General features: G+C 43.5%; 2 long non-coding RNA genes across 2 annotated transcripts; both read right to left on the bottom strand.

The window, feature by feature from the left end:
- Positions 1–16832: 16832 nt before the first annotated feature.
- Positions 16833–18316, bottom strand: LOC134444278 (uncharacterized). The gene is made up of 4 exons (XR_010033910.1): positions 18246–18316; positions 18032–18141; positions 17606–17710; positions 16833–17001 (listed from the first exon to the last, which is right to left on the bottom strand). It is a non-coding gene; the product is annotated as an uncharacterized LOC134444278 (long non-coding RNA).
- A 71-nt stretch (positions 18317–18387) lies between these two features.
- Positions 18388–20506, bottom strand: LOC134444293 (uncharacterized). Its single transcript, XR_010033914.1, has 3 exons — positions 20387–20506; positions 19076–19145; positions 18388–18878 (listed from the first exon to the last, which is right to left on the bottom strand). It is a non-coding gene; the product is annotated as an uncharacterized LOC134444293 (long non-coding RNA).
- Between the last annotated feature and the right edge of the window lie 7333 nt (positions 20507–27839).

Consider the following 27839-nt stretch of genomic DNA (forward strand, 5'->3'; position numbering starts at 1 on the left):
TGTGTGTGTGTGTGTGTGTTCCCCCCAGGACTTCCAGCCTCTTGGCAAGTGAGTCCAGACCATCACCAACACAAGGTGCCTCTCAGCCACTGGGACACATACGCTCACGCACCCACTCTCCCAACACCTTTCCCCCCAGAATTAAATAAATCTCAATCGATTTATTTGTGCTCTTGGGTCCTCATCTTCCACTTCTGACAGGCCCATTTTGAATTAATTTTGACATTTGTTTTGTTTTATAAAGGTAGCTGTTGATTGGTGGTATGATGATATATCGAACATAATAAATGCTTGTTTTATTCCTGGCAAACATTCCAAAAAATGTATTTTAACTGAACTTGGTAGACACTTACATAAGATTATTTCTTTTTGTTTGTTTTTTTTTTTTGTATTTTCTGACTTTATTTTGAAAATATCTACATAACACAACGTACACAAGCTCTAGTTGAGATGGTAAGACCATCATATTGAACATAAAGATGACTATAGTCCTCATAAGGAAACCTGTTTGGGAATTGTTTTCAATATAGATGGCACTTCATCTAGATCCAGAGAGCTGTCTTATGTTGCATAGTTTTTTTTTTTTTTTTTTTTTTTTTTTTTTTACCTTTTTCTTTATGAATCAGGGACACAATCCTTTCTTTTACTTTGTGAACATGCTTTTTGTTGTTGTGTAATGTTTTAAGCCCATATAGATTCAGAGACCTTCAGGCTGATTACAGTCTGCTCTCTGTACTGCAATGCTGTGCTGTATTAAATTTAGGCTACCATGTGATTTCTGAATAAAAACGATTTGATTTGACATAACAGTTGTGGTTTATTCTGCTTTGACAATGGGTTGAGAAAATGCGGTCTTTGTACAGCATTTTTTTCATAATTCATTTCATTACCAACAATATTTTGACAGTGACAATTAGCTCTGATGCATCACATTACATTTGGGAAATGCTTTTGTCCAAAGCGGCTTACATTTCATTATGTGGAATGGGCATACACCAAACATTGGAATCATCGTAAATCAGCAGCACAGGGGAGTATTACAATCACCTGGCTCAATAATAAACCAGGTTAAAGTGGAAATGAAGCAGTGACCTAATATAGGGGTCTATAACACCAGTAAGATAAGTCAGCAAATATATATTTTTTTGAAGTCTGAAATTTAAGCCGTTAATAAAAAAAATAAAGCACAAACAAGTAACGTTTCTGTTAACGTTTCCAGCCAACAGCGGGTGACGTCACGCGAATGGTAGTCTCCTATTCTAATGCTGTTATGATAGTAGTGAATTAAACATTTGGGACTTGCGTGGCTGATTATGAGCTTATTTGCTTAACCCAAATGAAGCAAGAATACGTGTTTGGGTGGGACAGAACAAATATGAGGCATGAAGGCAGACAAGACATCCCATCACATGAACCACAGGTAAACAAGCAGCTTTTTTTTTGCTAAGGTGACAAGTCGCTAACACATTTTGGTATGAGCCAACATGATCACTATTCATAATCGTGCGATGTCGTGCAATGTTGCAGTTCCCTACCTTCATCTTCCGATGATTTCGCCAACATTTTCCAAGCACCTGAATTAGGCTACTTTGACATCTCCGTGCCCACGTTTATCGGTGTTATCCAGTCAACAATAATCCAAGGCAACAACGCTATTCCAGCCGGTTTGAGGATGCATCCGCGACTTCAATAACATAATAGTTTACTACAATAGATGCAGCTACTTTAAGCATGCCATAACTTAATGTAGGCCATGATAGTTTAACGTGTCATTTCCCGTGGCATCAACTTCAAATCCCCAAAGCTCCTCCAACTCCGAGAGCGAGACGAGAGAGGGGATGGGATAGCCACACACACAGGCTGCGTCCCTTCCCTTCACAAAGCTTTCCAAACTTCCGCCAATTTTGCAAGTTATTTTCTATTACTGAATTGAACCACATAGCCAACTTAAAGACATGGGCTTTCAGATTAGCGTCCAACAATGCAGGAAAAAAGACGTTATTGGTGACGGTCTGTCACTACAAACCTATGAGATCGAGCAGCCCCAGTCCTGACTCCTGTCCTATGGTGGATGCAATGGGTGGATGGCTGCAGCTATCCCACCATGCTCGTAGCAAAGGCTTTTTGACACAAAGTGATAATGACACTTGGCATTTCTCTTTCATCTGATAGTAGGTATATAACATAGAAAACCCAGGGACAATGTAAAATGAACCCCTCGTCCTTCTTCAATTTTACTGCCACGATTAGAGTCAGTTAGCGCTGTAGTTAGCACACGCTAACGTTAAGTGAATGGAAGGCTACATTAGCCACCAAGTTCTACCATTCGCGTTACGTAGGCGGCGAACATGGCTGCGCCCTTGTGGCGAAACTCGGTAATAACATGTCATTTTTCAGCAAAACTACTTAAAAGTGCAGTTCAACGAACATCCATTCGTTTATGAAAATAAATAAGCCGCCAAAAAATGATAATAGTTGTCAGTGCTTCATTTCCACTTTAAGTTAACCTTCAGGTAGGCTAGTGGTAAATCATCTAATAGAAGAGTCTGGAGTTCCTGTTTTCTTAACTAAATGACACGTGAGCTATCAATTGTCAGGTATACCACTAGCCTACCTGTAGGTTAAGTTAGCCAAGTTCATGACCTGTTCTTTGAATCCTCCGTAGATGAATAAACTGAGCTGCAGTAGAAACATACCTTCACTAGCAGTCAGTTCTCGACCATCACAAGCAATCAGTTTGCTCATCTGGGCTGCTTGTTATCAGTACGATTCATTCATTCACAAACAGCACTGAAAGTGACAATCTTTTAGAGGGAGAGTCCCCAGAGAAAGATGTACGAAATAATAAAAGTAATAATACAGTAGGCCTAGTAATAATAACAATGATGGTTATGATAAGAGCAAATGGTTAATCATGCATTCCTTTATTTTAAGTACAGTAAATATTAGTGCTGTCAAATGATTAAAATATTAAATCGCGATTAATTGCATAAATACCATAGTTAACTCGTGATTAATCACATTTTAATCGCATAATTGTGTCTAATAGAAAATTATTGTAATACTTCTACTGATGTAGAAAATGGCTAGGTTTGTGCAAATATATATATATATTTTTTAATTGAAAACAAGTGTTAGACACTGACATCTGCCCTAATGGCATATGTCATATGACATTAAAAAAAAAAAAAACAAGGGGGAGAAAAATCATAACTAAAACATAAAGAGGCCTATGCACAAAAGACACACACACAGAGGCCTATTTAGTTTCCAGTGACAGGAGGGGAGAAATGTGCTTCATACAGCAGGGCTACATTTTCCTGGATCAGTGTGAGATTGAGTGTGAGCATTTGTTTAGGCTTAATGACATTATAAAATCTGATAGCCTATATGCAGACTACTGCATTCATAAAGATTTATTTCTTAGTGAGAAAATAATAAAGAAAAAAAATAAGCCTGGGGATAACACTTTCAAACAAAGCTAGAACTTTAGCCTACTTATGTCATTCATAATGAGAAATTACAAGTGTAGTGGACGTAGGGGAGGAAACTACGCCTCTTTTGGTCAACAAGGAAACAGCACATTTGATGCTCTGTTGATCATATGCAACAGCCAATAATAATAATAACTCTTCAAGTTGCTCAAAACTTGTTTGTAGTCTTAAAATGGATGTAGGATTCAAAACGAACTATTGGGGGGTTTAAAAGTATGCAATATTCATAAAATAGTTCGTTTTAGGAATAGCACTAGTTACGTAGCTGCCAGCAGAGATTAAAGCCATTAGTCAGAGTGTTAGCAGCTAGCTACAGCTATTGTTCAGCCAATTCGAAGTCCTTCAGCACCAGGGGCGAGTTCAGGCTATTTTTAGTGGGGCCACGGCCCCACCATGACTTGGCTCGGCCCCACTAGCTCAGGAGCCTTTTAAAATATTAGTTGTGAATTGTATTGGAAATTAATGCAATTGCACAGTCGCTTTGCCCCTGCGCAATATTCTGCTGCGACTGCCCCGTCTGGCAAACCAGTGTATGAACTTCAAGAAAGGTCTTGTGACAGGTCTGCTACACCTCTTCTGATTGGTTTGCGTCTACATGCAACTGTGTGCCGCCAGAGTTGTGTTTAGTTATGATTTTTGTGAAAGTAGTTTCTGGATTTATCATGCAGCCTAGGCAGAACCCAAATCCACGCATATTCTTGTGATGAGAAGTTATGATGCACACTGCACACAATAAAGTGGTGTAGGCTACTGTTGTGCTATGTGCAGAATATGATAGCATTGATTGTCATCATAACTGACATAATTTTGTTTGGTAAATGTTGGTAAAAAAAAGTGTTGCAATGAAAGACCATTAAAATCGTCCATTATTAGGTTGTGGATATCCGTGAAACATGCTTAACATAGGTAGCGGTGGCTAAGATTTTGTCAGGTGGTGCCTTGCGACGCACAATACTTTCACTTTCGCCAGTGTTATGGGGCTCTCTGTTGACCACTTCATGCAAGGTGAGTCAGTCAGAATCACAAAAGCTTGAGGTAGCAAGATAACGGAAAGGGGAGTCAAATACAGATGGAATACAATGCGTAATCAACCTAGGCCTACTGTGGAAACCATGCCATTTCTTTGCAAATGTATCAGAAAAAAAATCAGAGTACAAATGATGAGGACATAGTGCTAAATAGGGGTTGTTACTACTAATAGCCTACGCTACCATCAGGACAGTCAAAATTATATATCTGCCTGGCAGCGTTTAGAAGTTGTGACTCGAGGGAATGAAACATGCTTCAGCCTTGGAATAGCGAACAGCAGGCAAATCTCGGCTGAAAATTATATTACGGCGAGTCACCATTACATTGATAGTCGAGGTTCGCCCATATGTAGGGGAGGTTTATCCATATTTTGGTGATGCTGTAATTGTGATGTGAGAATGTGGGCTCTCTAACTTCTCCTGATTTTAATGATTGGGAACTGTGTGAAGTTTACTGTAATTGTTATTGGAACCTACTGGCTCGGAATGAGGAGTGACATTGCCTGCGCGGTTTCTACTGTCCATTTACATGTGTGACAGGGAGCGTGCACCTTGTTGCGAGATTCCCATCATCGGCATGACTTCGGGCAGGGGATGTTTTAATTGTTATTTTTATGTTTGCTTGAGAAGGAGATGTCAGATTTTAAAAAGTAATATGAATATTTATCTGTTGAGCTGTGGAACTGTGATTTGGTGCAAGGAGCGCACATGAGATAGAAAACCTTTCTGACTATATTTAAGTCACTCAACGGCCTAGCCCTAAATAAATATATTGCAGATATACAGTAATATCATCCAATTAGGAGTCTTAGTTCTTCAGTGTCTTCTGTACTTGTTGCATTTAACCATTATGCTGCCAAATGATGGAACAAGCTTTCTGTTCAAATTACTATACCTGTAGAGCTGCCCTAACAGTTAGGCTATCAACATTTTGACAAAAAGCTTAATTTTCATCTGGCTTTGTATGTACTCTGTATAATAGTCTAGAGGATATGTCGAAAAGTCAAGTCAAGTAGGTTTTATTGTCAATTTCTTTACATGCACTGGTCATACAAAGAATTTGAAATTACATTTCTTGCTTTCCCATACAGACATAGACTAATCTAGGTAAGGACATAGACAGTATAGACATAGACAGTACTTATACATGGACTTCAGACAGTATGGACATAGACAGTGCTCATACAGACATTTAAAGTGCAAGACTGGACAACAGAAGACTTGTAGAGGACATACATTAAGAGGTATTGTTGTGCTTTTGTGCTTTTCCTAAAAAAGTCCTCTATAGCGTTCTGACATGGTAATAGTAGCATTTTGAAGAAAAATAAATATTTAAAAAGGTCTGTCAAGTACACCAGCAGCAGTGTGTGTGTGTGTGTGTGTGTGTGTGTGTGTGTGTGTGTGTGTGTGTGTGTGTGTGTGTGTGTGTGTATGTGTGTGTATGTGTTTAGTGCAGGTAGAAGGTGCGGTGTGCGTCTGTGTGTGTGTTCGTGTGTCTGTGTGTGTGTGTGTGTGTGTGTGTGTGTCAGTGTGTGTATGTTTGGGTTTAGTGCAGAAAGTGCAGTGTGCTTGTGTGTGTGTGTGTGTGTGTGTGTGTGTGTGTGTGTGTGTGTGCATGTTTTGAGTTAGTGCAGGTTGAAAGTTCAGTCACAAGTATAGTAGTGCAGGTGGAATGTTCAGTCGCAGATATGGTGGTGGGGGATGGGGGGGGGTTGTCAGTGGCCTTGCTGGCTAGAGGCTGACAGTGGAGGGAAAGTGGGTTGAGTGTTCAGCATCTTGATCGCTTGGTGCATTGTGCTGCTCGCTCATTTGTGTGCAGGGTGGCTTGTGTCCTTGATGATCATCAGTGCTTTCCGGGTGAGGCGTGTGGTGTAAATGTCCTGCAGGGAGGGGAGTGGTACTCCAATGATCTTCTTCGCTGTGTTCACAACACGCTGCTGTTTTTCTCCGTGCAGCTTCCTCCCCACACTGTGATGCAGTTGGACACGACGCTCTCTATGGTTCCTCTGTAGAATGTCAGATAGTCCACTTGCTGTATGTGAAGAAATAAAGTATCTTGGACATGTCATATCTGATAACTGGACAGATGACAAAGATATTTATAGACAGCGCTGTAAAATGTATGCTCAAGCAAACATGCTTTTACGTAAGTTTTCTATGTGCTCTGATTCTGTGAAGTGTTCCCTGTTTAGAGCCTACATTACTCCATTATACACTGCTCAATTATGGTCTTGCTTTAAGCAAACAAGTATGCATAGACTCAAGGTAGCATACAATGATGCAATGAGGCTGTTGCTTAGGGTCCCTAGGTGGCACAGTGCTAGTCAGCTGTTTGTGTCCAATAGAGTGCCAACCTTTGAGGCACTCTTAAGACAGCTGATGTCCAGTTTTATGTATCGCCTGGATAGGTCAGAGAATAGCATAATTCAGGCTCTAGTTAATCCCACCAAAAGTAGCTACAGATTTACCTCTAGGCTAAGGAGGCATTGGTGCAATAGTCTGTATATTTTTTAAATATGTCCTTCTTTTTTCTCTTTTCTTTTTTGTTCTTGTTTTTCTTTTTTTACTATTTATAATGTTTGTATTGAGTATTGAATACTGTATGGTGTATGATATGGACATGTGTCTGCAATAAAGTTTATTATTATTATTATTATTATTATTAATGTTGTCATGATGGAGGGTGTAGCACTTGCCTTCTTTAGTTTGCGCAGGAAGTAGAGACGCTGATGGGCCTTCTTCGCCAGTGATGTAGTGTTGGTGGTCCAAGAGAGGTCGTCGCTGATGTGCACTCCAAGGAACTTGGTGCTGCTCACTCTCTCCACAGCATCGCCGTCGATGGTCAGTGGTGGCAGTTGTTTTTGGACCCTTTGGAAGTTGACAACAATCTCCTTGGTCTTGTTGACATTCAGCAGGAGGTTGTTGTCTTTGCACCATCTGGCCAGCAGGTCTACTTCTTCTCTGTAGTGAGTCTCATCGCCCTTGGTGATGAGGCCCACCAGTGTTGTATCATCCGCAAACTTCACTAGATGGTTAGTGCTGTGGGTCGTTGTGCAGTCGTGTGTCAGCAGCGTGAACAGCAGGGGGCTGAGAACACAACCTTGCGGAGCCCCCGTGCTCAGGGTCAGGGTGCTTGAGGTGTTGTTCCCTACCCGTACTGCTTGTGGTCTTTGCATCAGGAAGTCCAGCAGCCAGTTGCAGAGGGAGGTGCTGAAACCTAGTTTGTCCAGTTTTCTGATGAGTTGTTGTGGTATTATGGTATTGAATGCTGAACTGAAGTCAATGAACAGCATTCTCACATATGAGTCTTTATTGTCCAAGTGGGTGAGGGCTGGATGGAGGGCAGAGCAAATTGCATCCTCCGTGGATCGCTTGGCTCGGTATGCGAACTGGTAGGGGTCTAGGGTGGGGGGTAGGGTGGCTTTGATGTGTGACAGGACTAGCCGTTCGAAGCACTTCATGATTATGGGCGTCAGTGCTACAGGACGGTAGTCATTGAAGCATGATGGTGATGATTTCTTCGGCACAGGTATGATGGTAGCAGCTTTGAAAAGTGATGGGATGACTGCTTGCTCCAGAGAGATGTTAAAGATGTCTGTGAAGACATCCTTCAGCTCTTCTGCACAATCCTTCAACACTCGGCCTGGTATGTTGTCTGGGCCAGCTGCTTTTCGTGGGTTGATGGTGGCCAGTGTCCTCTTAACACTGGCAGAGGACAGGTAAAGGGGTTGATCATGGGGGGGAGGGGGAGTTTTCTGTGGGTGAGTGTCATTTTGTGCTTCAAAGCGGGCAAAGAAACTGTTCAGGTCGTTTAGCAGAGAGGTGTTGTTGTCACAGCTTCGTGGTGCAGGCTTATAGTCCGTGATGGCCTGTATGCCCTGCCACAGGCTCTGTGCATCTCTGCTGTCTTTGAAGTGTGTTGTTATTTTGTCTGAGTATTCCTTTTTTGCTTTCCTGATGCCCTGGGACAGGTTTGCCCTTGCTGTCTTTAGGCCAGCTACGTCTCCTGCTCTGAAGGCTTTGTCTCGGGCCCTCAGCAGTCGGTGAACGTCTCCTGTGAACCATGGCTTCTGGTTGGCCCTGGTGGTGATGTGTTTTATTTCTGTAACATCATCGATGCATTTTGTGATGTAGGAGGTCACGGTGTCTGTGTACTCCTCAATGTCAATGTGATTGCTGTGGGTGGCAGCTAGGGTGGCCATCGGTCCGTTTTTACGACCTGTTTACGACGTTCGTGTGTCCCTCTCTTTGTCTTTCCTCTCCTCCTCGCCTTGTGCTTATGGCCTCGATATACGAGGCAACGTCATTGACACAAACTAGATTGACAGACGGTCGTGTTTCCGATATCTGCGTCCGCCATGTTACTCCAGATTTTACTACAGACCCCGCACAACAAATTAACTGTATTGCTGTACTGGCAACGCATAGTGCAAGCAAGTTTGTCCGCTAAATGCATTTACAACGAGGGCTCTCATAACTTTTCAACCAGGGCAAAGAAAGCGTCTTTCTGCACGGGCGCTCTCTGTATTTTGAGCTCGTGCTGTTGCTATGGTTATCCAAGCGTCTGCAGGAAAAAAAATGCTGACAGAAGCGGCTGCCTCTCGTTTTAAAACACAGCTGATCAACACACTCCTGACATTTACTTTCAGTAAAGTACTTCAAATAAATTGTAGGCTATGCACATCATGCATGCATGAAAAAAGCAGAAATAAGTACAGACTACATCAACGGAGGGATTGTCTATCGTATAGCCTACTCTACTGTCTCTGATACAACGTTAAATTAGTTGTTCTGATGAGTCCTTTATCGGAGTGGGGATGTAGGTGTAATGAAATGCGAAAATCCTTCCCAAAACATCTTGTTTTAGAACTAAAACTGTTTTTGGTAGCCGAGTTAGTCGAGGTAAGATGGCAGCGCAGCTTCCTCATTCCAGCCTGCTGTTTAGAATGACACGAAGTCTGGGAGTGACACGAAGGCGGAGAGTCAGCCAGTTGAAGCCACGGGTACTGCGCAAGGACGCTAGGTTAGATAGTTAAGGGGCGGGGTTGTCCGGCCGAAGTCCGGACAGGTGGTCACCCTAGTTAGGCAGCTGTTTTGAAGATGTCCCAGTCTGTGGTATCAAAGCAGTCCTGCAGTCGTGAGATGGCTCCCTCAGGCCATTTTCTCACCTCCTTCTGAACTGGTTTGGTGAGTTTTGCCTTTTGTCTGTAAGCTGGCAGTAGCAGAATCGTTGTGTGGTCTGATGATCCAATGTGGGGGATGGGCTTTGCCTTGTATGCTCTCTTCTGATTTGTGTAAACGAGGTCCAGGGTGTTTTGTTCTCTTGTTCTCTTGTTGGGAAGTTGACATGTTGATGAAATTTTGGAAGTACTGTTTTGAGATTTCCGTGGTTGAAATCTCCCAGGACCACTGACCAAAAAGATGTTCACTTCCGGAAGAAAGCACGAAAATTGGTATATAGGGGGTTTTGGGGATGCTGATTCCAATTAGAAGCGGCTCCACGCTCGCAAACGAAGGGATCTACTTCAAAAACACGAAATCCAAGATGGCCGCCATCGCAAAAACCTGTATTTGTTTTGAGCCATAACTTTGGATCTGGTTGTTATATGAGCATGATCTTGGTGTCAAAATATAGGTTTTGTGGCCCAATAATTTCATTTAAAGGCAATATAAGTCTCTAACTAAAGATATTACAAAGATATAGGGTGCAACAATTGACGCATTTGTGTGAACTGTGCTGATTTAAGAAAGCGAGGCATGATGATTTATGTTAGGCTTGGTGTATCCTATTCTAAGGTACTAGGGATTTGTAAGTATGTATTCATGTTCCTGGACTCAAATACAGTGTTGCCAATTTGGCGACTTTGTCGCTAGATTTAGCGACTTTTGGACCTGGCGACAAAAAAACACATCTGGCGACTTTGGCGACTTTTTGGTGAATCTGGCTACTTTGAAAAACTCTTCATTTAAGTGACAAAATCATTGTTTTTCAACAGAACTGCAGCTCTGCGTAGCCGTGCACACATCTTTTCTAGAGATTTGCGCTGCATGCGTGATGCTGTGACATCATCTGGCAACTTCTAGCGACTTTTTTTCAATCAAGCCATATTCTGTTCACTCATAAAATCACAAAAGAAGTTATTTCTGGAAGAAAATAAATCAATAATAATAATAAGACTGCATTTCCGGAGAGACAATGCTATTAGTATGCTTGCGGCTTATGCACACACACACACACACACAGAGCTGTTGTATACACACACAGAAACACGAGGGAAAGAGATAGAGGTCTGAGTGTGTGTGTGTGTGTGTGTGTTTGCGCGTGTGTGTTTGTCTGTGTGTGCGAGAGAGAGAGAGAGAGAGAGAGAGAGAGAGGTGTGTGCGTGTATGGATATGCTTCAGGTGCCTTTCAGCAATGGGTGGGTAGGGAGAGGTAAGGGTGGGATTCGAACCTGCAACCCTCTGACAGACCAACACCCTACCCAGTAGGCCACTGCCACTTACTGTATAGAGTGGCCACAGCAGCATATTAGGCCACGGTTGCCCAGGTGACAGCAGAGGTCTAAAGTTCTACAAGGCTGCATGTGTGTGTGTGTGTGTGTGTGTGTGTGTGTGTGTGTGTGTGTGTGTGTGTGTGTGTGTGTGTGTGTGTGTGTGTGAATGAAGATTCTAAAGGTGACAGTTTGGCAGTCAATAGCTGAGTAATATGTGCAGCCTTATTTTTACGCTGTCATATCTCCAAAAGTTTTGCAAGTTGTTAGATGATATTGACACACAAATGGCACAACCCTGCTCTTCATGTCAAAGCTGAGATCACTTTTCTAGGCCAAATGGTTCAGTCAAAAAAAATGACATACCGTATTCAGGCCTATGCGCTGAGCTGATTTTTTTCTAAGTGAATAAGGTCACATCATAGGGATTTTAAAACTGTTCTCTCTGAAACATTTTTAAGAGTTGGCTTATGATCTTCACACAGTTTGTATTCAGAGCCAAGACCTCTCTGACAATGCCTTTACCTTAAAAACCCCAGGACAGGTCACCTCTCACTCTAACTGCCACAGTTTGTGACATCATCTTGACCATTCTACCATTCATTTCAATGAGGGGGAAAACAGAGAGAAAACTGAGGAAAAACAAGTCTGGTGAACAAATGAAAGGGGGTAGGCCAGCGAAAAATACACCACCCTGGGCCCTTTTCGAGCCGTTCGTTTTGGCACTTGAACCGTGTCTCTATCTCGAACGCTGCAACGATTCAAAGCCGCCATACTAATGAATGGCGATTCCCATAGGCCGAGGTGAATGGAAAAATGTAGAATAATAATAAACTCTTGATGAACAATTAGTATGCTTTCCCGCAAGCATACTAAATAAACTGTTGGAGAACAATTAGTATGCTTGCTGGGGGCAAGCAGAGGCCTTTGGCAAGCATACTAAATAATACTATAGGACTATTTCATACGGACACAATCATCTTCTGTTATGAGGACATCTCTGTCATCTGGGAACTGTCCATTGGTTACCAGCGTAGGTATCTGCATTTGCCAGAAATGCCTGCCAATTTGGTAACAAATGAACAGTTCCCAGATTTGGACTACACTACCAAAGATGCAGTTTCCAAAGATGTATTCCAACTAGAGGTGAAGTGCAGCTGTACTAGTACTTGTACAAATAGACCTGCCAGATCTCGGTGCAAGTGCATGGAGGCAGAGTTAAAGTGCACACATCTGTGCAAGTGCACATGCAATTTCTAAGACTGACCACTGACTGTTTTTGCATCTGTCATAGTTATTGTAGAGTGGATTATTAAGTGTTAGCCCTATGGTCTTCTGTTTGCTTTTTGAATGCAGGGAAAAATGATGTTTCCCATTCATCATCATCATTATTATTATTATTATTATTTTTATTATTATTATTATTATTATTATTATTATTGATTTACTTTATTCCAGATATAAAGTTTTAAAGTTGTGAATAAAATGACGGACTGACTGAAAAAAAGCTGGTACTCATGACCCTAAATTCATAAACTCAAAGATGCAAGTTGGATGCTAAATATCACATAGGCTTTATGCAGCCATATTTGTGTATAGGTATCCTAAGTATCTGTGTGCTTCAGGGATATTCTGAACAAATCAAGTTAAGTGATAACCCAGGCTTTATTTACAATAACTTGTAACAATAAGTTATGTTTCATTGCAACTTTGAGGGCATTTCCACCTTTTATCTTAAAATTTTATCCTTGACAAATTCAAACCGTTGGTATGGCGTTACAATTTAATTGTCAATAGGACGTTGCAGACTTGCTCGTGCAGCAAGCCATTTAACTGTCCCTCCAACGCCATCACATGGACCTTTGCCATGTGATGTGGCAAAAAAGTGCCACTCTGCAGGTATGTGAAAATCTGCCTCGTGGTGGCACAAATTTGTTATGTTTTTAAGGTTCTTATATTGTGCAGCACAGCCATCAGAAAAATATATGATCTTCTTTGGACGTTCTGTCAAGGATAATGTCAAGAACATCCATTGCTAGTTTGCCAAAACAGAGATGTACCATCATGAAGCTGAGAACCTGTCGAAAAGGTTTGAATCGGCAAACACTATTACAGGTACTCAAAAACTACACAGCTTCTGTCCATTGTCAATGGACACAGTGGAAGTTAGGCCATTTTCAGCATTCAGAGAAGGCAGAGTTGAAAGTTGAAAAATTGAAAGAGCTCAGTAAAGGAATGCGCTACATTTTCAAGCATCAAAGGGTATGTTGTAGCTGTATATGATGGCAACTAATGGCTAGCATGTTTTGAGGAATGTATGCCGAGCACTGGAGACGTGAAACTGAACTTCCTGCATCCTCATGGACCATCTCTATCCTTCACTTTTCCCTTCAGACCAGATAGACTTGTCATGGATCATCAGGATGTGCTTCTGGTAGTGGAACCTGTAACTGCAACGGGACGTACTTATACGTTATCTACAAAAGACACAGCTGCTGCTTCAAATGCACTGGTAGAGTGCAAAATGAAAGTGTAGCCATTGATTATCTCTTTAAAGTACGGTAAAGGGAAGATGGCACAGTTACACAGAGAACATTCACATATCATCATTTGGTGTGTATAAATGGACATCTGCCTTAGTTTCTGAAACCTGGGACCATGGACACTGACTATTTTTGTTTTGTTTTTGTTTTTTTATGTGATGCTACTATGGTATTACCATATTATTAGTAAGTGGTCTGTATGATGCCATATTTGTGAGTCAAATTCTCTCTGAAATGAATAACGAACCAAACACCAGCATTTGAGGTGTTGCTCATGACATTGCCGGCTACGTTTGGACAAGGAACTGGCCATTTTAAAATATAGCTTTTTTTAGATATTCAATTTTTAATTTTTCAATTTATCATAATTCATATTCTGAGAGTTGTATTCCAAGGTGATTGTGTAATATGTAGAGCCAGAAAAGAGCGTTCAAACAACACCACAGGCATCTTTTTGTGACTAACACTGACTGATATATTCAAGGCTGAATGTATAGTGTCCTACCCTCACATGTGAACCTTTCCTAGTCTGTTTCTCCCTTAATATTAGTGTCAGATTCAAACCAATGCAGTTCTGGGGTGCTACCTTTCTACTAAAAAGGTACACCAAGTATGATTGAAATCCGGGTCGGTCGGGTCCCAAAGTGTCTGATTNCACGTGAAATGATATCTCTTTTTTTAAATAGAAATGGGAAAAACACAGAGCTTCTGCTCATGTTGGAATATTGACCTGGACATGTAATAACCACATTTACAGGTAGCCTAAGCTCTGAACAACTTATCAACTACAATTGATCCAAATTAGAACAATCTAGTAAGTAGATGTTGGGAATAGGGTTAATATCAGAAGGGGGTTAACGTGTGTACTGTGTTGGAATAGTGTACTTTTCAACAGGACTTTTTAAACTTCATGAACAATCTGCACGAGCAGCAAATCAGACTGTGTGTGTCCATCACGAGAGCTAAATATAACAGGCTCCTAAGCAATGATGCCAACTTAGCGACTTCACTTCTTTTTTACAGCATGAACAATGAACTTAACACGAATGCAGGCTCTGTAACGTTTTAATCTCGTGCGCTGACTATGCTTATGCTGCTGTCATCTGGAAACGGCAACATGTTGGCAGACAACTTTCTCTTGTTGTTTGTGCTGCACGGTAGAATACCCTATCAACTCAAATAGTGAAGCGAGACTCGCAGAAGATGGTCACTAGAAACTTTCATTTAAAAAGTCACCGGATGACTAGAAAACTCGCTGTATGTAACAAAATGTGCCCCACGTTGCTGGTAACCTGCCGCTTTGACTCTGTTTGCTTGGTCACGCCTCCTCGCAATAGAGATGGAAACCTCGCAATAGAGATGGAAAGGCGGTCTGAATCAGAGCAAGGTGATGTGCGTTGCGCACGAGAACAAATCCTGAAATTGACAGTTTCTAAAAAGTTTTAAGAGATATTATCCGGTTTGTACCGATGCGGACAGTCAAGATACGATGTATCTCGATTTTATTTGCGTTTCTTACCGATGCAGACGTTTGCAAATCGATGCAACTGTACCGTACAGGTCGTATCGATTTTCCGGGCCGGGCCGGGCCGAGCACTGTGGGGTGAGGTGCCTGCAATGCTCTCATTGCCACCCACCCTTCAGTATTTTTTTAAATGACAGAAGATTATCTGTTGGCCTGTATTTGCAGACTACATTCATGAAGATTTATTTCTTAGTGAGAAAACCAATAAGCCTGAAGATAAAACTTTTCAAACACATGTTGCTTATTATGACTTTGTTTATGCAGCTCTCACATGCATAATGAGAATCAGATGCAATAATGGACTCAAAAAAGAGGACACATAGATAGGAGAACACGAGGTTTTGTCAACAAGAAAATGGCACATTTGATGCAATGTTCACAGCACGAAAAGGGGGATTTGTGACAATGAACTCGTCCCTAATCGTCCACGGACTTGCCTAACTTTCGTCTGATTTTGAGCGCTTGAGAGAATCAAAACTAACAATTTTGATGACACCTAAATCGCCCGGAAGCGAATCGCGAGCCGCGAACAGGTCTCACAGCAGGGTGTTAATGGCCCAACGATTACCACATGAAAGGCAATGACAGCCAGCCCGGAACGCGGACTAGCCTCGCTCTTATTGGACGAAAAAGACACGTGACTCAAAGTAAAAGAGCTGCGCTATTGGTTAGCAGCTACGACCTTCTATTGGTCACGTTGGATTAATTTATGCAGACCGTATACAGTAGGTCCGTATAATTATGCAAAAATTATTATTAATATACCTAGGTTGATTTTACTTTGTATATTCACATCATTATAGGCTGCACTGTGATGGGGCTTTAGCATGCATGATGTGAATTTATTGATAAAATGAAAATGAATGAAATGAAAATGATTTTTTTTAAAAACGCTTTTAATATCACACCAAACAATGTACACACACTTTGACAAGAACCATGCAACTACACACATACCCTGCAAACAATATACTATATATGCAGTGATGTACACAGCACTCAGGTCACAAATGTACAACTAGGAAACATTTCATTGCCGACAAGTTAAGTTTGGGCAGGCTGTCATCATGCTTTAGCGTACGTATCGCACGCTAGTGCATGGTGCGACGCATTTTGAATTCAAAGCGTGCTCCTCAACGCAACGGTAAAGCGCTTTCATGCACTTTTGACTAGTGACGAGGTTTGCGCAGTTTTCCCGCCGTGTCGGCGATTTTGTTTTGTCACAGCGCATTTCTGTTACTAAACGCAAATATGTTTTGCTGTGCCCTAACCAAAACCACCCCTAAACCTAACCTGTCACTGAAGTAATGTTTCTGCTGCTTTACTTTTGCCAAGAACAGCGAGATTAGGCGAACTTCTACCTAAATTGTGCCTAAACCAAAACCATCCCTAAACCTAACCTGTCACAGGGCGTTGTGGAGCACGACTTAACTTGAAAATGCGTATTGGACACACGCGATAGTGAGTTCAAATCAGCGTGTCATAGATACGCTTAGCCTATGCATGATGTTTGGGAAGGGCACAATTCATAAAACTCAGAAACATAGAACCCTTTTTTGAAAAAGCATTGTATGTTCCCCGCTGCATCCAAGTAGACTGCTGCCACATTGCTAAGAGCAGGTTGTTGTTACATCTCTGACAGGTTAGGTTTAAGGATAGTTTTAGTCAGGGCACATACAAAAATGGATTTGAGTAAAAGTTGTCAATTCATAGTAAATATGTGGTAAATATGAAAGTAAGAGGAAAAATACTACAGGTACTGCCTTTTAATACAGACTATACAGGTATGTACAACATTATAAACATTGCTGTTGATTTCATGTTCTTCAGACGCCAATCATGCCAGCAGGGTCTACTGAAGGTCTCTGGTCACTGCGTCCTCGTCATACTGCAACAGGCACTCAGTCTCACTTCTGGGAGCTGTAGAAACAACAAATAAATTAATACTTCACCATGCACCTCATATTGACATAGCAAATATATCAATAAGCAAGTCATATTGAGCCCAACAGGGATAATCTCCTATTTCAGTCTTCTATGGTCTCATGCACTATGTCTTCCTGCCAGGATATGTAGGATGTAAGAAAATAAATCAAAACATAGCAATGCACAGCATTGAGAACTTATCTATAAAGTAGCACAAGTCATATTGCCAATGTAGGCCAGGGGTGGGGAACCTATGTCTTGAGGGCCGTTTGCGACCCTTGAGGCCGTTTTATCTGGTCCCCGATATAATTTTAATGTTATTCAGCTTCACATAAAATATGAGTATGACATATTTTGTAAAGGAACCTTAGAAAATACATATGCAATACAATTAAGTTATATTCAGGGAAGCTGAAGAAGGTGGTGTTTGTTTAAATGTGGCTGCCTTCAATATAGGTCTAAAGTAAAGGGGAAAATCCTGGTTTGTGTTCATAGTACGGCCCTTGGAGAACTTTTACGGCCCCTCGGGTGAATTTGAATTGGCCCTTCGAATGAGAAAGGTTCCCCACCACTGACGTAGGCTATAGGTTAAGCTTACCCTCTTTCACTCTTCTGTGGTGAGACTGTGCCCATTTTGGGTTGACCTCCACAAGCGTCTGTAGCACAGCACACAGGATTGCAGGACACAGCATCCTGCAGGACACTACAAAAAAAAACAAAAAAAACAAGGGGAATGAATAAATTACCTGACCAGTTATTAAACAAATGAAAATTGATGTGCCAGAGCTGTGGTAAAAGTAACCTTGGGTCCAAATCATCTAGGCCTAGGGTGTGTGTGTGTGTGTGTGTGTGTGTGTGTGTGTGTGTGTGTGTGTGTGTGTGTGTGTGTGTGTGTGTGTGTGTGTGTGTGTGTGTGTGTGTGTGTGTGTGTGTGTGTGTGTGTGTGTGTGTGTGGTAAATCCAGTGTTCACATTATTCAGATATGAGAATTAATTAATTCATTTTAACTGACATTAGTACATACCCATATCAGTGCCATTTCACCCTGCCAAGACACTGGACCTGGGTCTATTGGAGCTCTCTGCTCAGGGTGTCCTCGTTATACTGCAGCAGGCACTGTTGTTTCTATAGTTCCTAGAAGCGAGACAAATAAATAAATACTTTCCCATGCACCTCATATTGACATAGCAAATATGTCAATAAGCAAGACCTATTGAGCCCAACAGGGATAATCTTACACTATATCAGTTTTCTGTGGTCTCTTGTAAGATTGGCCCATCACCATTCTGCAGGACACTACCATCTCCCTTCCAGGATCTGTAGGATGTAAGAAAATAAATCAAAACATAGCAATGCACAGCATTGATTACTTATCTATAAAGTAGCACAAGTCATATTGACAATGTAGGCCAGGGGTGGGGAACCTATGTCTCTAGGGCCGTTTGCGACCCTTGAGGCAGTTTTATCTGGCCCCCCGATATAATTTTAATGCTATTCAGCTTCACATAAAATATGACATATTTTGTAAAGGAACCTTAGAAAATACATTTGCAATACAATTAAGTTATATTCAGGGAACCTGAAGAAGGTGGCGTTTGTTTAAATGTGGCTGCCTTCAATATAGGCCTAAAGTGAAAGGGAAAATCCTGGTTTGTGTTCATAGTACGGCCCTTGGAGGACTTTTACGGCCCCTCGGATGAATTTGAAGCGGCCCTTCGAATGAGAAACGTTCCCCGACCCTGACGTAGGCTATAGGTTAAGCTTACCCTCTTTCACTCTTCTGTGGTGAGACTGTGCCCATTTTGGGTTGACCTCCACACGCGTCTGTAGCACAGCACACAGGATTGCAGGACACAGCATCCTGCAGGACACTTCAAAAAACAAGGGGAACGAATAAATGACCTGTCCAGTTCTATAAAAAAAGAATACCCTGAAAAAGAACACCCTGTTGTTTCTACAGCTCCTAGAAGCGAGACAAATAAATTAAATATTTTGCCATGCACCTCATATTGATATAGCAAATGTATCAATAAGCAAGTCATATTGGTCTCAAAGAAGTTAATCTTACATTCTTTCAGTCTTCTATGGCGAGTTAGGCCTTCAGGTGACTCGTCTTCGCCATATTATGAGACAGCAGCCTGTGAAAACATGGTAAATAGAATAACCCATTAACCTTGGGTCCTAATATAATACATGGACATAAACTAGCCTACATTATTTAGACAAGGTCAGTAGACCTCCACGTGAAACAATAAGAAAAAGTGACCATACATAATTTCAATTTCTTGAAGAGGCCATCTACACTTATTTGTGCAACAAGTGCTGTTTTGAGGACCCATACTTTTAAAGGACAGGTTGCCTACTGTTGCAAATGGCTACTCTGGTCAATATTGAGCTCGCGCTGATACATTGGGCTCGCGTTACTGAGAGCTGCCGCCAGAACTACTCACGGTTAGCTTTCATAATACAGAACGCAACAAGGAAGAATCGGTCGGTTTGGTGAAAGGGCAATGTGTTTCAAGGGATGTTAGCTACTCGTATGATTCCCTGATTGACGCTCCCAACCCAGGACGCTCCCACTAGCCAGACTATCGGTACCACCGCCATATGACGGAGCCAGTTATCTTGTTGATGTTAGTTTTTTGTTTCTAACCCTAACCTTAACCCTAAACCTAACCCTAAATTGCTTGTATGTGGCAGTATATGATAATACGTGAAATATAATCGGGTAGGACCGCACGTCCGGGAGTGATAGAAACACCTGGGACCGCACGTCCGGGAGCGATCTCAGTTGGGAGTCTCCATCCCCTTACCATAGTGGTGACGCTACGACCAAGCTACTAGAGAATGTAATTAAACTAGTCGCTTCGCTACTGCCCAGCACTGAAAACCAACATACCCAGACGGCACACCAGTCTTTCCAACGTCGCCTAGATGCATTTTTGCCGCTGTAAAATACATTGGCAAGGCGTCTAAGCGTTAGTTCATCAGCGAAATGCCGGGCAGACGTGAAAAATGAGCAGTGCCCAGCATCTAGTTGATGAGCTAACGCAATAGCATGCTAACGGTAGCCTTTGTCTATCTTTAGGCAGGGGAAAGGCAACTGAGAACGAGCAATGTCAAACAATTTACCATCAACAAGTATAGTTAACATATTCACTGTTTCACCACAGCATTTTGTCATTACGATGCTCGCAAGTCATCAGAATTTCCTAGCGTACAGCAGCAACTAGTGTAGTCACATTGAGGGGACTTGAGCTACCAGCTATGTAAAGCGGCTGTGCCATAACTTAGCAATGGCGGATCTGTGTTCAGAGGAGCTATTCAATCGCTCTTGAGTACTGAAACTTTAAACCACAGTTGAGTAAAATGTACTTACATGTATATGAAGCCCATTTTCCGTTGGTATGTGAGGAACTTTCCCCCCATATCGCCAAGAAACTTGTAAACCACACAGACAACGCGTGGTTCTCTTCAATCAGGAAGGTGCTGTTGACCGCGGCTGATGGCTTCTTTGGCTTGTGTGTGGAATTCGCATTGTGCCAATTCGTTTTACTGCCACCTAAAGTGGTGATAGAACGTTAGGTTATGGCTATAACCCTCGGTTCTTTGATAACAGAGTGAGGTGTTTCACTATGGGATACGCTTGGGCGTGACCATCTATGGAAGCTCCAATGACATTACGTCTGTCAAAGACAGACAGTCGACGCAGTCGGGCTCCGCCCGCTTGGGGTGTCTACCCCCGTCGACACGCTGAGTCCAGCATTCTTAACGGTTTCTTCCCCACCTAACAACTAGTGCAAGGAGGGAAAAATAGGTGAAACACCTCACTCTGTTATCAAAGAACCGAGGGTTATAGCCATAACCTAACGTTCTTTTTCTAACTTCGCTCGGTGTTTCACTATGGGAGATATAGCCCACTCCCGGAATGCACGCTATGTAAAGCCCTTATTACAGTAGCATCGGTCAGAATGTATAGATCGCTGCTGGGGAGTCAGAACCTAGTACAGCGTGAGATAAGTGTCGGCCAGATACCTATAGCTCATGAAAGTGGGCGAACGTGTACCCTGGGGCCCTGTTCGCTACATTGCACAGGCCTACCATTGGCAACCCCGTGGACAGTGCCCTGGAATTGGCCATTCCTGTTAATGCATAAGCTCTTAGGTCCCTAAGGGGCCGGCGAGACATTATTCTGATAGGCAACCGCTGTAGCTTTCACAATCCAATGAGACAACCCCTGACGTGGCAGTGGTAGTCCTTTATGGTGTGTGGCCGCCACAAAAAGTTGAACTCTGCTAAATTCTGTATAGTCACAGAGCTTTAACAGGACACACATAGTTGAGCTCCTGACCCTCCTCTGAGTGAGGGGGCAGGGTGCGGGGCATCCAGGTCCTTTCTCCGACATCTAAAGAAAGTCCTGCTCTGGGCACAAATCTGTAATGGGGAGAAGACGCACCTTCTTCAAATCAGAGTCAGATTGTAAACCAAGAGGGCCTCACAAGGAAGGCTTTTAGTTCACTCACTCATTTCATGGTGGTTAATGCTGTATTAGAACAGTCTTGACAAGCTAAACTTCAAACCAGTGATTTGGAGGGGTGAGCGTGTAGCTCAACTTAACCAGAACTAAGTCTCCAAGGAGTACTACCCTGCTGGCTTGTACTCAAAACTTCAGTGGCTGGCTGAAAATGCAGCAAGGTAAACTTTCCTATTGGGAAAGACTTTAACCCTGTGTATAAGATCCCGTAGGAAGCTAAGAAGCTGAACAACAGGGCGTTAGGGAGAAGTGTCTCCGTGTGCCCCATACCTTGAACACACGCCATTTATGACCAAGTTTGAAGTGTGTATGCTGCTGTCGCCCCTAGTACAGTCTCGGTGACTGCTGGGAGAGGGCGACTGCGTCTGAATTCTACCTCTCACAGAATGAGCCTACCGGACCAGCCTGTCTAGGTGTGAATTATAAATATCGCTTCTTGTCTGAGAGGATCTCTCAGTAGAGGTGGGGCCCCTGAGGGCCCTCCGAACACCCTTACACAATCGTGACCCCATAGGGTGACATAATTGGGCCAACAAAATCAGTAGCAGGCTCTGTTGCCTGACTCTGACCAGTGTGGGGGTTATTATGCTTATTGATGTGAATGCATAGAGCAGGGTGTTTTGCCCATAGCAATCTAGTGCATCTTTTATGCCAAGGAGGAATAGAGGGCACTGTGTGTTTCCTTACAAGGTGTAGAGATAGCAAAAACCTGCACCAACCCCTGCCCCACACAAGCCGATGTTTGAGAGTAGAGAGGATGTTCCCCTTGGCCCTGTTCTGCAGACTTAACAGAAACTGTGACCCAGCAATAGTTTCCTCAACCACCTACATCGTTTTGGAAATGTTTCAGGGCCCAGAACACTTAATGTATATGGTCGCCCTGGACGTGCGATGGTGAAACCACTGCATGAACAACGTGGCCAGTAAGCTTTACTGTAAGCTTTACTGTAAAAGCCCTTCATCATAGAGAGACACCTCTCGCTACCGTAATAGCGGATGCCATTACACCAACTGTAGTCTAGACCTTGTCTGACTACTACTAACGGTGACTTGTTGAACCCAAATTCACTCGATGCTTTAGCGCCTGGAATCTAATGCTGACTCCTTCGAGAGGGAGCAATAGGGGAAAATGTCTTAATTACAGTATTCTGATCCCAAGCCTGTCAGAGGGGCTAACGCCGTCCTCAATCGCCGGTTGAGACAGCGAGAATGCTGTATGTTTTGCCGTGGCGGCGAAACTCATAATACACATTCTGATTTCAGACAGGCTACAGCCTTGTGATAAGATCATCTGCTGTAACTCTTGTGACAACCCCAAAATCGAGACGATGATATGATTGACAAAGCACCTTGTTGTCAGATGTATGTGATTGTGGCATACCTGTTTTTATAAGGCGGTCTGTAAAATGCGCTTTCCAGCTGAGATCGCGCAGTATGTTGAACAGAGCCCATTGACGGCTCCTTAGAGTAGAAAAGAAGGGATCTCTTCGTTCGTAACTCGAGAACTCAGTCTACTGACCTTAAATTAGTGTTCCACTGAACCTAGGTGGTTTTGTGATCAACAGAAGTTCTTTATCCACTTACAGTGGAATAAAGTAGTGTTGCGTTTGTGTACTGTGCGTCATGGATGAGCATGACCCGTCGCTCTTATATGACGCTAGTCACGTTACCCACGCAGCCGTGACGTGACGCACAATAGTGGCGTCACCGGAGAGATCTCTGCTATGTCTCCGCTGCCAATAAAGGGGAAATGGTGCGCCCTGGTGGTGTTATGACAGTGGTGCACCCCTTTTCTTTATTTATGTACCGTATTTATTTTTGAGAGATTTCTGGTGTCAGTACATTGTACTTGTACACCTCGTGTGTGACTTCTCAATAACAACTCCGTCCTTGGCCCAAGGCCTGGATGGGGATGGCATTCTTTATTTATTTTAAAGCACACTGGTCTGTTGAGGCTACCCCTAGGCTGCAAGGGGAGCCACTTTTGTGTTACCAAATCTGCCCTCGCCTGGGTGCGAGGGATATTTGTTCCCTTAACACTGCTGAGACTACTGTGATAGTATCCCCTGTGTGCATAATGTTAACAATTTCACCCTTGGCCCCTGCCTGGATGCAAATGATAATTGTTTACTGAGCAGTTTAGTCTGGTGAGACAGAGGCTACTGCTTTGCATTACTTGTGTAAGTTATGTAGTAACAATTTCGCCCTTGGCTCTTGCCCAGATGCGAAAGACCCTTGTTTACTGAACACTTTAGTCTGGTGAGATGCAAAGTGTGCATGTTTATAACATGTTAACATTGTTATGTGTTAAGACAATTCGCACTAGGCCCCTACCTAGATGCGAATGACCTTTGTTTACTTAACACTTTAGTCTGGTGAGACAGTGTGTGTATATTGTGTTAATAAAATTCGCCCTTGGCCCTGCCTTGGTGCGAATGACCTTAGTCTACTTAACACCTTAGTGAGATGAGACCGCTCTCATGCATTATGTGCATCTTATGTGTTGACCAAATCGTTCCTGGCCCTTGCTAGGAAGATAAAGATCTTTGTATACTGAACACCTTGGTATACTGAACAGTTTGGTGAAATTACCCTCTGTGTAGCATTGGCGTTTATTTTGTATCAACAGATTCGCCTTTGGCCCACGGCCTAGGTGCGAATAATGTATATTTACTGGACACTGAGATTGGGTGTGATTTGTGCTTGGTGACACTTTGTCTGCAGTTTCAGATTTTGAACACCTGTAAGACATAACCTTTTCTCCATCTTCCTCTCCGCTGTGGGCGAGGACGTGGGAACAAGTGAGCCTGGGCTGTCAGGTCCGCCACTGGGTCCTGTAGGCCGTTTGGACAGTTTGGGCCTCTGTTCTGGGTTGAAGCACCTTGAGCTTCTGACCGTTCTAGCCCTTAGGGTGCAGGCTATGGCCTCTCTCTCCATAGGATGACTACCTTGGCAGTGTTGACCTGTCTGGGAGGTTGGGGCCTGGGGGCGGCTTGTGTGTCAGGCTCGCCCAGAGAGCATCATCCTTCTGCCTGCCGAGACCTTGTCTCCCTCATCTTCACCAGCACAGCGCCGGGCCCTTGGTGCAGCGTGTAGATGATGCCTGAGTGTCTGTTTTGCCGTGTCCGTCTGGACCTGGTGACAGCATCAGAGAGCAATCGGACCGGCTCGCCCACCTATCAGTCTCTCTTGCAGGGGAGAGCGATGTTGGACATAGTCGACACAGCCCGTCGGTTAGGGCACATTTGGAATACTTGTGAGGCTTCCAGTGACAGGGGGCCATCTCTCAGACAGGCCAGGACTGCTGGGAGGGGTGGCCAGGTTGGACTTGAGGAGGGAGGGGGGTTGGGGGCAGTGTTGCTGGTCCCTTTCCTTGTCTCCTGCATCCTGAGCAGAGGGCCGCCGAGTCAGCATGGTCACTGGGGGGCCTTGATTACTGCAGGATAGGTCGCCCACCCTGTTGGGGTCGAGGGGGCAGCGACGTGATGTCCCTGATATTGTGCTTTATGCTTGGGTATCCTCCTGCTCCCTGTGAGAGGGGGTAGCCTAAGCTGGGGTCGTCCTCGGGTGGCATGGTATCCAGAGTCTGACTTTAATACATGGGGGCTGTTAGTGACGATCACCACATTCAGCCTCCGCTCCCGAATTCCCTCTGGTATTGTCCACGCAGTGGTGCAGGTATGGCGGCCTGCAACCGTTGCATGTGCATGGTAGGGTTCCATGCAGACCTGGGATTCTCCGCCCGCCATGGTTGGCTGCGTGACGCCGGCACGGGAGGCAACGGGCTCTTCACTCTTTGTTTTCACTCTTCCCCATGGCGGGGGAAATGCCTGAAGCATCTTTCAGAATAAAAGAGAGAGGAGAGTAGTGTTACTCGAAGAACTCGTCATAACAAGTGATTACTTCAGTTAACACCAGTGTTAGCAGATTAGCCGCACGTGCGGAGTAGCTACAATTCGAAGCTAGCAACTTTTTTCCCGCCGAGTGGATTCACATGCGGTGGGTTACAAACAGAAAACAGATGAAAATAGTCAGAGTAGCGAGTGAGGCGTTCTCGCTCCCTGTTGTAAGGTGTAGCTTACCATTAATAAGTTATCACCGGCACCCGAGTGCTGGGTGGAGGTAGAGGTAGCTAAATCAGGCTAAGCTGAAGTTAGGTAGCTAGGTGGGTTAGGTAGCCCGCCATGCTAAACTTGTAGCTACAATTCGAAGCTAGCAACTTTTTTCCCGCCGAGTGGATTCACATGCGGTGGGTTACAAACAGAAAACAGATGAAAATAGTCAGAGTAGCGAGCTAGGCGTTCTCGCTCCCTGTTGTAAGGTGTAGCCTACCATTAATAAAGTACCACCGGCAGCCGAGTGCTCGGTGGAGGTAGAGGTAGCTAAATCAGGCTAAGCTGAAGTTAGGTAGTGGGTTAGGCAGCCCGCCATGCTAAACTTGAAGTTCGCCACGACGCGGACACTTCACTAGAGTTGGAAAGTAAGCTGACTTAACTGCAAACCTTCAATGCACTTCTTGACGAAGGCAAACAATATAGCACTTACCGGCCGCGGTCGCGTTCGGCGACGGGGTCCTGGACGGTCCGTCTGTGAACGGTTAAGCGAGCACAGCCTTGGCAGGTGCGAGGAGCTTGTAGTAGATCTTCACGGGAAGAAAGCGAGAATGCTGGACTCAGCGTGTCGACGGGGGTAGACACCCCAAGCGGGCGGAGCCCGACTGCGTCGACTGTCTGTCTTTGACAGACGTAATGTCATTGGAGCTTCCATAGATGGTCACGCCCAAGCGTATCCCATAGTGAAACACCGAGCGAAGTTAGAAAAAGAACTATTTAACCCCTTAAGGCGCGGCTTTATAAATTCATTGTTACCAGTATGGTAATGACCAAGTCGTGGTGCATTACTAAAGGGCCTGTGTTGTGTCATAGTATTGTAGTGCTATGGTAGTTACATTTCAATGTCTATTACAGCGTGCCTCAGGAGGTACTGCGCGCATTAAGGGGCTACCCAGAGACGGTCTATTTTCAACTAACTTGAACAATCCTTGCTTTAGTTCAGAATACCATTTAAAAACCAGAGTGGCCAAGCACATTGATGTTTTTCCTCAAAAGCAGCTGAGGAACCTTTTTAATTCGAAGGGTCACTTCAAAATGTATGTCCAAGAAAGATCATTCAGATGATTCTATTTTGATAGCCTATTCTGTAGGTTCATTTAAATGTTTATAGCACAGATCGAATTGTTTGATCAACTTAATTTCTGAGCTTATAGTATCATAATAAAATGTACTGGCAGCAAAGCTGGCTAGTAGAAATGTTTAATGCAGGGGTGGGGAACCTTTTTCATTCGAGGGGCCACTTCAAATTCCTACCATGGTCATAAAATCCTCCGGGGGCCGTACTATGAACACAAATCAGGATTTCCCCATAAAATTTAGGCCTGTAGGCTATAGACACCTTTAGGCCTATATAGACATATAGACATCTTTAAAGGTAGACACCTTTAAAACAGTCCCCACCTTTTCTAGGTCCCCTGAATATAGGCTAACTTAATTGCATTGGAAATGTAATTTCTAAGATTCCTGTGAAGTTGCAAAACATTATAATGATATCAGGGGCCGGATAAAACGGCCTCAAGGGCCCTCGAGACATATAGGTTCCCTACCCCTGGTTTAATGGTTAGTGATTCTGAAAAACACCACTGGGCAGCGTGAAAAAACATAGCCTACACACACACAGACACACACACACACACACACACACATTTTAGTAAAAGGCCAAAAAATGCCCTAGGGCCCCCAACAATCCCATTGCCTAGGGACCCCAAAATCCTAGAAACAGGCCTGCCGACCCCCCACTCCCTCCCACCCACCTGACCTCACCCCACCCCACCCCACTTGAAATTGACTGGGGCAGCTCCCGACCTGATCACTGGAATTTACATATTGAAGGCTCTTCTAAGAAGGGGATGGGAGGGGGGCATGGGGGAGCCGCAAATGCTGTGGCTTGAGGTATGAGGCAATTTAAGGTGCAAAACTCATCCACAAATTCCTCTTTTCATGCAGTGGTTGATTAAATGCAAAAGCCAATAATAAATTGTCAAGTTGCTCATAACTTTGTTTGCAATCTTATGAGGGTCTTAGTATTCCAAACGAACTATTTGGGGACTGTTTAAAAGTGTGAAAAGTTTGTTAAGCAATTCGTTTTTAATAGGCTACCAATAGTTAGCTGCCAGCAGAGCTCAAACACAGTTTGCCTTCATTTGTGTTAGCAACTAGCTACAGCTACTGCTAAACCAATTCGA

Source organism: Engraulis encrasicolus, unplaced genomic scaffold (assembly GCF_034702125.1).
Source record: "Engraulis encrasicolus isolate BLACKSEA-1 unplaced genomic scaffold, IST_EnEncr_1.0 scaffold_49_np1212, whole genome shotgun sequence".
In the NCBI taxonomy this organism is placed as follows: Eukaryota; Metazoa; Chordata; class Actinopteri; order Clupeiformes; family Engraulidae; genus Engraulis; species Engraulis encrasicolus.